Consider the following 11,105-nt stretch of genomic DNA (forward strand, 5'->3'; position numbering starts at 1 on the left):
TGAATGCTATTAATAATTCTTTAAATATCAAATATAGGGAAAATCCAAAACCCGTAAATGTAAAATTCTAAAATCAACCAATGGTTTGGAAAACACGATATGAAAAAAGGTGTGTCACCACTCTTGACTTTAAGATCCAAAATCAAGATCTACATTAAATCTTAACAAAGGAACCTCAAACCACCTCATGGATACCCATTGCTAATTAAGCTTGGTTTGCCATTTAAATGAGGCATAAATTACTATCACTGGTTCAGGTGGGGAGAATAGGAGAAAAAAAGCCAACCGAAAAAACTCACATATAATTGAGAAAACCGGATGGTCTAAAAACTCCTAACCTCTCCACTATTAGCAAAAGTCAAGATAGGTGCACCTCCCCTATCGTGTACACCCCCCACCTATTCTTCTATACAACCGCCCGAACATTTAACACTCAACCTGCTCTGCCTACTAATATAATACTAACCTCATATAGAATACTAATCAAAAGCGGTTCTTTATAGCTAAATGATTACATCTCATAGCATAGAACTCGATCTCTATTGTTCTTTTGAATCAGGATTTTATTCAACAGTCACTTATCTGATTGTTGTAAATGTAGGACTCCTTGGAAACGCTGTTTTCAGGCTGGAGATAGTCAAAAGTGGAGCTGGTGCTGGTGCTCTGCTATCCAGTTACATAACACACCTTCCGTGTCTCATCCAGATTAAAGAGACACCCTCCGTGTCTCTAACAATCACTCTTCCCACTCTTCCGACAAGTGCGCCTTGTTTCGCCACAATCTGGCTGCTTCAGGAAAATTTGATTACTGGGATCCTCCCATGGACCTCGAGAAAACCGGACTTCTTCACAGTTTAAATTCTCAAAATGGCGCAAAGGAACCGATCGCTTACCCGGAAATATAAACCCTGCCGTGTGGCAGCTACAAAATTGGAACGCCCCGCCCCATACATGCTGCTCCAATCAGTTTATTTCGCTACTGAGCAGTGGCCAATGAGCTCTAATAGTAGGCATTCCATTCAATATTGCGGATCAAACCTTGCGGTTCGACTGTTTGTAAAAGATAGATCCAAAACTGTTCTTTTCTCCATAATATAGTTTTAATATCCCCCCCTCTCTTACCCAATATAACTTGGTCAATGACCATGCAGGTTAATTGATCAAATTGGTGTTGGAAATGCACACAATGTCGAGTCATTGGTGCCTCCAGCTTAAGTTTAGTTACACAATGTCTATGTTCGATGACCCTAGTGATAGTAATTTATGCCTCATTTAAATGGCAAACCAAGCTTAATTAGCAATGGGTGTCCATGAGGTGGTTTGAGGTTCCTTTGTTAAGATTTAATGTAGATCTTGATTTTGGATCTTAAAGTCAAGAGTGGTGACACACCTTTTTTCATATCGTGTTTTCCAAACCATTGGTTGATTTTAGATTAATAATTCTTTATCAGAAAAGTATGGAATACTCTGTATCAATGACCAATGCTTCCTAAATATTTTAATTAAATCAGATGACATGTGGTCATAATATAATGTACATACAATCTTATCTTCTTTTTTCTTTTTCAAATCAATAGTAGTATGGAGGAGATCATTTCTTTGTTTCTGTGACATTCTAAACAGCCCTTCTTCAATGTATTTCCTTGGGTACCCTCTTTGTATAAATCTGTTAGCCCATTACCTTCATTTGTTTTCTGCATTCGTCATTATTTGAACACAGTTTCTTTACTCTCAAAAACTGAGTATAGGGCAGGTTACGCTTCAGTGGATGGCTATGACAGCTACCATATTGTAACAATTTATTTCGGTCTGTGGGTTTTCTATATAATGTCGTCACAAATTTACCATATCTAAATTTAATTAATATATCTAGAAAAGGTCTCTCCTTTCTGCTATAATTCATTTGAAACTTCAAATTTTTATCCCTTTTATTCAACCATTCAAAGAACTCTTTTAATAATGATTTATCTCCTTCCCATATCACCAAAATGTCATCAATAAATCTCCTCCATACCATGATATGTCTATTATACGGATTCTCCCGTATATATTTCTCTTCAAAATGTGCCATATAAAGATTGGCTACAGAGGGGGCTACCGTTGCCCCCATAGCTGTCCCCTTCACCTGTTTATAATATTGGCCTTCAAAAACAAAAAAATTTTCTTTTAGGGCTAATGTAATCAATTGCATGATAAATTCGGTAGGTACTCTTCTAAACATAGTCCTATGAACCAGTGCTTGCTTAATCACTAACAAGGCTTCATCTTGCGGGATGTTAGTGTATAGGGATTCAACATCAAATGTAACTAATAATATATTATTGTTGGTAACTTTTATCTTATCAAGTATATTAATAATATGTGTTGAGTCCCTGACGTAGGAAGGAATGAGGGGAATCAAAGGTCGGAGGAACATGTCTGTGAATTTAGAAAGAGGTTCCAACAGAGAGCCTATCCCTGAAACAACACCACGTTACAATGCTTTGAACACAAGAATAGATTTATTTAGACTCACAAGAAAATTAGTTTTTTTCTAATAAGAACACATTCACTACAGAGAGTTCTATAATTAGAAAGAATAGTACATGGGTACCTCATGTTCAAGTAAACCCGATGATTCTAGCTTTTGAAAGGATGGTCCTAAAAGATATAGATGTTGTAGAAAAAATGGAAACTATTCCATATCACAATATTACTAAGGAAGAGAGGAAAGCTATTGAAGAATTAAGGAATGATAACAGTATAGTCATCAAACAAGCAGACAAGGGGGGAGCAGTAGTGATAATGGAAAAAGAACAATATATTAATGAAGTTAAGAAACAACTAAGTGAAAAAGGTTTTTATTTACCACTACCAAGGGACCCAACATCAGCTTTGAAATCGAAAATTGACTCACTTATTTCTCTGGGATCACAACAGGATTTTTGACACCAAGGGAAGTCGAATTTTTGAAAGTAGATCACCCACGAACACCTGTGATTTATATATTACCCAAGATACACAAATCTCTGAAGGATCCTCCAGGCAGACCTATTGTTTCAGGGATAGGCTCTCTGTTGGAACCTCTTTCTAAATTCACAGACATGTTCCTCCGACCTTTGATTCCCCTCATTCCTTCCTACGTCAGGGACTCAACACATATTATTAATATACTTGATAATATATTATTGTTGGTAACTTTTATCTTATTAGTTACATTTGATGTTGAATCCCTATACACTAACATCCCGCAAGATGAAGCCTTGTTAGTGATTAAGCAAGCACTGGTTCATAGGACTATGTTTAGAAGTGTACCTACCGAATTTATCATGCAATTGATTACATTAGCCCTAAAAGAAAATTTTTTTGTTTTTGAAGGCCAATATTATAAACAGGTGAAGGGGACAGCTATGGGGGCAACGGTAGCCCCCTCTGTAGCCAATCTTTATATGGCACATTTTGAAGAGAAATATATACGAGAGAATCCGTATAATAGACATATCATGGTATGGAGGAGATTTATTGATGACATTTTGGTGATATGGGAAGGAGATGAATCATTATTAAAAGAGTTCTTTGAATGGTTGAATAAAAGGGATAAAAATTTGAAGTTTCAAATGAATTATAGCAGAAAGGAGAGACCTTTTCTAGATATATTAATTAAATTTAGATATGGTAAATTTGTGACGACATTATATAGAAAACCCACAGACCGAAATAAATTGTTACAATATGGTAGCTGTCATAGCCATCCACTGAAGCGTAACCTGCCCTATACTCAGTTTTTGAGAGTAAAGAAACTGTGTTTAAATAATGACGAATGCAGAAAACAAATGAAGGTAATGGCTAACAGATTTATACAAAGAGGGTACCCAAGGAAATACATTGAAGAAGGGCTGTTTAGAATGTCACAGAAACAAAGAAATGATCTCCTCCATACTACTATTGATTTGAAAAAGAAAAAAGAAGATAAGATTGTATGTACATTATATTATGACCACATGTCATCTGATTTAATTAAAATATTTAGGAAGCATTGGTCATTGATACAGAGTATTCCATACTTTCTGATAAAGAATTATTAATAGCATTCAAAAGGAATAGGAATTTGAAGGACTGTCTTGCAACATCGGCTCTACCTGTACTCATAAGAGGTGATCCAGTGTGGGGACATTTTCCATGTTTGAATTGCTCATTTTATACTGTTAATTTGAAAACTAAATGGTTTATTCACCCCATGACAGGAGAGAGATATGAATTGAAGCAATACTCCAACTGTAAGACTACACAGGTGGTCTATGCAGTGATTTGTCCATGTGGACTTGTGTATATTGGAAAAACTATGAGAGCATTTAACAAACGCATTGCTGAGCATAAAAGTGCTATAAAGAGAAATATACAGGAGAAACCACTAGTTGAACATGTATATGACTTGAAGCACTCTTTTGAAGAATTAAAGTTCCTTGTATTATTAAAAATTAAAACATTTTGGAGAGGTGGAGATACAGACAGGCAACTATTACAAGCAGAGCAAAGAATGATTTTTAAATTCAACACAGTGAAACCCTTTGGACTGAATCAGGAGAATGACTACACAGTATTTTTATAGACAATTTTTTTTAATTATTTTATATTATTTATGGATCAAGGAAATGGTCCAATTCATCACATTTTTTGGATTAAAAGTGCTTCAGACACCAATTTGATATATAAGCGTTACCATGTTGGAAGCATAGCTTGTGGTCATTACACATTGTGCTATTGTGAGAATGAAGCTAAGCTTGAGTTAGAGGTGACAACCTATCTTGACGTCTGTCATTATGATGTCATGATGTCATCAGTTTGGCAGTGATTAAAAGTTTGTTTATTAAGATAGATTATTCTTTTTGTCACTATTTATGCAATAGGTATGTGTTGAGAATTGAATGATGTGAAGGTATTAGTTTTTGACGTTTTTTTTTTTTAGTAAGTAATGACCTTTGACCTGGATATGAGGTTTTAAAATAGCAAGCCACAGCACAGATGGTAATGCTGTTGCACTTTGATCCAGAGCAGTGTCTGTTAACAAGCACAGTAAGTAGCTAGCTTGAATCTATGTGATGTTTGTGAGATGGTAGTATGGAGTAAAGTAGATGTACAAGTATATCTAGTAAGAATGAGCTTGTTTGGTGATTGAGGGAGAAATAGAGTGTTTTCTCTTTAAAAAAAAAAAAAAAAAAGGGGGAAGCCACAGCACAGATAGTATTGCTGTTGCATTTTGATCCAGAGCAGTGTCTGCTGACAAGTAGTCAGCTTTAATCCATGTGATGTTATGGGAGATGGCAGCATTGAGTAAAGCAGATGTATAAGTATATTTACTATAGAATGAGTTGTGGCTTTTGAAAGTTAGTTTCATTTATGCAGCCATGTCTTTTGATGATGTTGTATAGTAAAGGCTGATAAAGTTTTAGGATTCAAGGTGGTCTATTTGTAGAAGATTTATAACAGTGAGTAAATGAATGCTTTACACCATGAAATATAGTCAATTGTTGATTTGATGAGAATTTTAATTGAGCTGACTGGTGAGATGTAGAGTTTGTGATACATGGGCTGATCAAGATGGGATTAATGTATATCTTTTTAATTTTGTTTTAGGCTTTTTTTGAAGGGGTATGTTGATCACCCCTGATTTTTAGGTATGTATTGATACATTATTAGATTTGATTAAATCCATCCAACATTTTATACACTTTTATATGTTGTGAAAGTGGCTTGTCTTATCTCCTCCTCCATTTTACTTTTGAATGTGTAATGTATTTATTGTACTTTATTTTATCATTTGCTGTTATGACTTTATATATATATATATATATATATATATATATATATATATATATGTACATAACTTGAGATGATGTTATCACTATTTTTATGTTTTTATTTGTAGTTTTACCCCTGACGCAGCCTGAGGGCGAAACGTGGCCACGTCGGGTACTGCTTTTATCTTGGTTTGAATAAATTATTTCTTTGTTTTTATATATGTGTATCGGTCTACGTTTTATAACAGACTTTTATGTAGCAAGTAGACTGTTGCCTTTCTGTTTTTCTTTTTATCATGTGGAATAGTTACTTTCTTTTCCCTTAGTTTTCTTAGTGTTTTTGGCATAGGTTCCATCTACCTTCTTTCTGTTCCCAGGCAGCCCAAAACTCTTGCATCTGACTGCTAGCTCCCCAGTCAAAGCAAGGGACAAGTATTTGACTGGCTCCATGAGAGCATAGCCATGTAAAAGTAGCTGTTCCAGACAATCTACTAATAAGAGGGAGGCTGAATTTTTTCCAGGAGAGGTGGCCCCTAGTAACCTCAGATCAGTGGGTTCTCAAAATAGTCTACAATTGGAAAGAGTCCTGATGAATTGCCCTCTGAGCACATTAAAATTAAGCTCTCAGTATTGGGAATTACTTACACAGGAGCTCTCCTTCCTTCTGCAGGTTACAATGCAATCAAACCAGGGGAAGGGATTTTACTCCAAGCACTTCCTGGTCCCCAAGAGAACAGGAGGATTTTGTTCTGTCCTAACCCAAAGGGCCCTGAACAAATATCTGGCACCTTGATCCCCATGATTCAGAAAAATTGTCTATGCTCTATGAGCTTATTCCAATCACAGGAAGTACCTGAGATTCAAAGTAGAGAAATACCACCACCAATATTGTATTCTGCTTTTTGGCCTCGTATCGCCTCCCAGGGGATTCACAAAATGGGTAGCAGAGAGTTCACGTTTCCCTACCTAGACAATTGGTTGGTCAAGTACACATCAAAGGAAGGCGCTCAAGAATCTGTGCACAGAACTATTTGGGTGCTGGAGCTACTATCCAAAGTCCCATATCCTTCCTGTGCAATATTTTACAGTTCTTAGGAGCCCTGCTAGACATGGTTCAGGCTCGAGCTTTTCTCCCAGAACAGCAAGCAGAGGCATTGACCTTCTTAGTGTTAGACGTTTGTGAGATCCAGCAAGTCTCTGCATATGTTAAGATTGTTAGGCCACGTAGCCTCCACTGTCCACTGTCCACGTCACTGTTCTGTGGCATACCTTCAGTTGAGGCTGGCCCAGTAGACTGTAGCTTCTTAGTACTCCCAGTTCACGGGGAACCTGGAGGATGTAATTACTGTTACTCTTTCTCTCCAAGAGTTTGTTATTGTGGGTAATTAAAAACAGTTTGACCATAGAACCACCATTCCGAATTCTTCCACCCCACAAGAATTTGCTGACAGATACATCCACTCTCGTCCTCTCAGGAGGCTGCTTATATCAACCTCCTGGAACTCTGGGCCATATGGAACACGCTCAAGGCTTTCAGAGATCAGCCAATGCAGCAAATTAACCTTATTTAAATAGACAATTAGGTTGCAATGTATTATGCCAACAAGCAGGGAGGCATGGGATTGTACCCTCTGAGCAGTAGAATGGTGCTCAGAGACATTTACCTGGCAGAGAAGAGCAACTGTCTGGCCAACAGACTGAGCAGGATAATTAAGCTACACAAATGGTCTCTCAGCATGGACAGAGCCCATGAGATATTTCAAGAGTGGGGTACTCTTTCGAAAGATCTCTTTGCCACTCATCTGAACAGTGTCCTTCGGTACTGCTCCAGACTGGAATCTCACAGCAGACTAGCCTTTGATGCCTTGCTCCTCGATTGGGGGTCTACTGTATGTGTATCCCCCATGGTAGCTAGGGATTTTTGCCTCGCAGCATTAGAGAGGAAGCCTCTTTTTTTCAAATTCAAAACCCTCCTTAAAACTCATTTTTACTGCTTGGCCTTCGGCCATGACCCTGTCACTGTTAAGTCTTGAGTGTGGTACTTTGTGAGCCCAACTTCAGGCATCTCGTGATGTTTTTTTTTCTTGGTATGTTTGAGGCTGTTCTATAGATTTATGGAGTTCTTTTCTATTGCATTTTTATTTAATTTTAATTGTACATCGCTGTGATCAATGCTGTTACAACAGCAGTATATCAAGTTTTAATAAACTATAAACTATGTGAGAACTGTTGTCCTACTTGTCCTTGGCGAAAAGTGAAGATACTCACCTGTAGCAGGTGTTTGCCAAGGACAGCAGGACACATGTTCTCACATACCTGCCCATCTTCCCTAGGTATTGTATCCTTTTATGTTAGACTGCCTTGGTCTCACGTGACATTTGTGGGCAGACAGGCGCATGCATACATGATGGGCGCTGGCAAAGGCTTTTACTTTGTCTGAACATTGGAGAGCATCTTTGCTGTAGGGCTCCATTGAATGACATCATCCTATATGTAAGAATGTGTGCCTTCTGATCTTAGAGAACATCTACTACAGGTGAGTAACTTTGCTATCCTGATGATTGGCCTCATACACTACTAGGGGTTGGTTTTCCCATTGACAGCCCTTGGCAACAAAAGAACATAACACATTGCTTTCTCTATCAGTTTCTCATTGCAGTAATACGTTCTTAGGAAATTTACTTTTTTTTTTTTTTTTTTTTTAAACCAGTGTTCTGACCTGGAGCACTGCCCCAGTCTCTGTCACTGAATAGAGAGAATTCAGGTACAATTTAAACCCATGGAACTTGTCTTACCTTTTATTATGTCCTAAAACCATTTCTCTGCAATAGCTGTAGAAAGTCAACTCTCCCTTCCAAAAAGCTCACCTTCTGCAAGTACAACAGAAGGACCAAACACCATACTACTGCATCAACACTTCCTGCCCCACAGCTGCCAAATGAAAAATGTATTCCAGAAATCCTTAGAAAATTAAGAAAAAAAAATCATGGAATAACTTTGTTGGATAAGTTTCTGCCCTTTTGTACTGCTGTAGCAATCCTATATACTTTAAGCTCTCTTGTAACCAGTCACCTTCACACCAAGTGAATTGGCTCCTTCCATGGCGTCACACAGATCAATCCAGAGACTTGTGGGTAGTGTCCCTCTACCAGCAGGTGGAGATAGAGAGAACCTCCGAGGTTTGCTATATGTGGACCTGTGCAGCCAGCTGAACCTCAGTATTCTCTCTATCTAGCAGGTGGAGGGACATCTCTGTGCAGCTCTGGTTTGATCTGGCTACTGGTGTCCTTTGGGCCTAGTTTAGCACAAACAGGGGTTGAGTGGCTGTTTGCAGCTTGTGGTGTACACCTGGTGGTGCCAGGTCCCTCCCGGTCTCCCCCTACCTTTCCTCCGTCGCCTGGGGCTGTTGACCTGATTGGATGTTCCTTTTCTCTCCTGACTAAAAAAAAAAAAAAAAGTAAGAGACTTTGTTTTTGTTTAATCATACAGAGGAACTAGACGTTCTGCCGAGTCAGTTTTGGGGCAGGCGTTTGTGGAGCATGTCAGTGCCTTCTGAGGCAGCTAAGCGCTGCTCCCAGTGTGGGGGCGGTAGAGCCTCATCGGGGGAGTGTGAGTCCTGCCGCCGTCAGTCCGCAGCAGGTGTTCAGCACGACGAGGATTCCCCTCAGGCGTCCGGTGAGTTGGAAGTGCAGGGGATAGTTTCGGCGGTTTCCTCGGGACAGTTAGTGCAGCGCATGTTGGCGGATGCCATTTTTTCCTCTCAGGCGTGATCCGCTCCGCACGTGGCGGTTGATAGACAAGAGGCGCAGCGCGCTTCTGTGGCACAGGCTCTGATGGAGGGAAGCGATGTACAGGGAGTAGGGGAGTCCCTTGCAGTTCCTTTTTCCACAAATTTTGTTTTATTAATGCACAATGCCTTTCTTTTGAAGAAGTCAGGAGCTTCTCTTCAGGCAGCCCCGTCTCTTCTTCAGCAAACTTCGGTTGCTGCAGCCTCTCAGTCTTTCCTACCAAAATGTCCCCGGGTGGAGATTTTGGATCCTGAGGAGTTATCTGACACAGATGGCCCGGTTTTGTCTCCAGGCTCTCCTTCAGAATCTTTGGATTTGGCAGATGAGGTCACCCTGCCCTCTGAGGAGGGGGATGATCCGACGGCTGCCCGCCTTTTTCACAGGGAAGGGCTTCCCTCCCTGATTTTTAGGACTTTTGAGGTTTTGGCCATTTCTCCCCCTGAATCGTCAGGGGGAACAGGTCCGGTGCCCTCTGTTATGTCTGGCACCAAATGCCCACCTCATTCCTTTCATGTGCATGAGGCCATGAAGATCCTTATTTCGGCACAGTGGAATACGCCGGACAGTAGGCTTAAGGTTGATTAGAGCTATGTCGCGTCTTTACGCGCTACCTGCTCCTGACTTAGACTTGCTGAAGGTCGCTACGGTGGATTCCTTAATCACAGCGGTCACTAAGAAAACCACTCTCCCTGTGGAGGGTGGCACAGTGCTCAAAGACCCTAAGGATCGTAAGTTGGAGACTTGCTTGAAGCTGTCTTTGATGTAGTGGCCCTTTCCCTGCAGGCCTCAGTTTGTGGCTCCTATGTGGCGTGGGCATGCTTATCGTGGGTACAGAAAGCCTCTTCGGAATATCTCGTGGCTGTTTTGCCGGCTTTGGAGTCTGGTTTAGCCTTCCTTGCGGATCTTCTTTATGATCTTTTGAGGGCTTTGGCGAAGGAGGTTTCCCTAGTGGTCATTGCACATCGCTGGCTGTGGTTGCGCCATTGGGCTGCAGACGTGGCCTCTAAGTCACGTTTAGCAAGGCTTCCTTTTAGGGGAAAGCTTTTGTTTGGGACAGACTTAGAACAGGTTGTGAAGGGCCTCGGTGACTCTAAGGGCCAGTGCCTCCCAGAGGACGTCCAAGTTTGTATGACTGGCGGGACCTAGACCTAAGTTTAGGGATACACGGTGTTACCGTCCAGGTCGCGGGGCCTCTTTTCAGAGAGCAAGGTCTTCTCAGAGGCCTCAGCCCTTTTGAGGTGACAGCCGGGCCTTCCTTTCCGATAACAGAAACCAGCCCACAGCCAGGTCCACCAGTGATGGGGCCCTGGGCCATATCCAGCCAGTTATTGGGGGCAGGCTGTCCCTGTTCCTGGTGGAGTGGACCAGGGTAACATCCGAAGAATTGGTCTTGGAGGTTATCAGAGATGCCTACAAGTTAGAATTGGCTCGTACGATAGTAGACTGTTTTCTGGAATCTCCTTGCAAATGTCCCGCCAAGGTGCGGGCCGTTCGACACACCCTCCTCAACTTACAACGTCTGGGTGCCGTCCAGCCTGTA

The sequence above is a fragment of the Microcaecilia unicolor genome, chromosome 11 (assembly GCF_901765095.1).
Source record: "Microcaecilia unicolor chromosome 11, aMicUni1.1, whole genome shotgun sequence".
Classification (NCBI taxonomy): domain Eukaryota; kingdom Metazoa; phylum Chordata; class Amphibia; order Gymnophiona; family Siphonopidae; genus Microcaecilia; species Microcaecilia unicolor.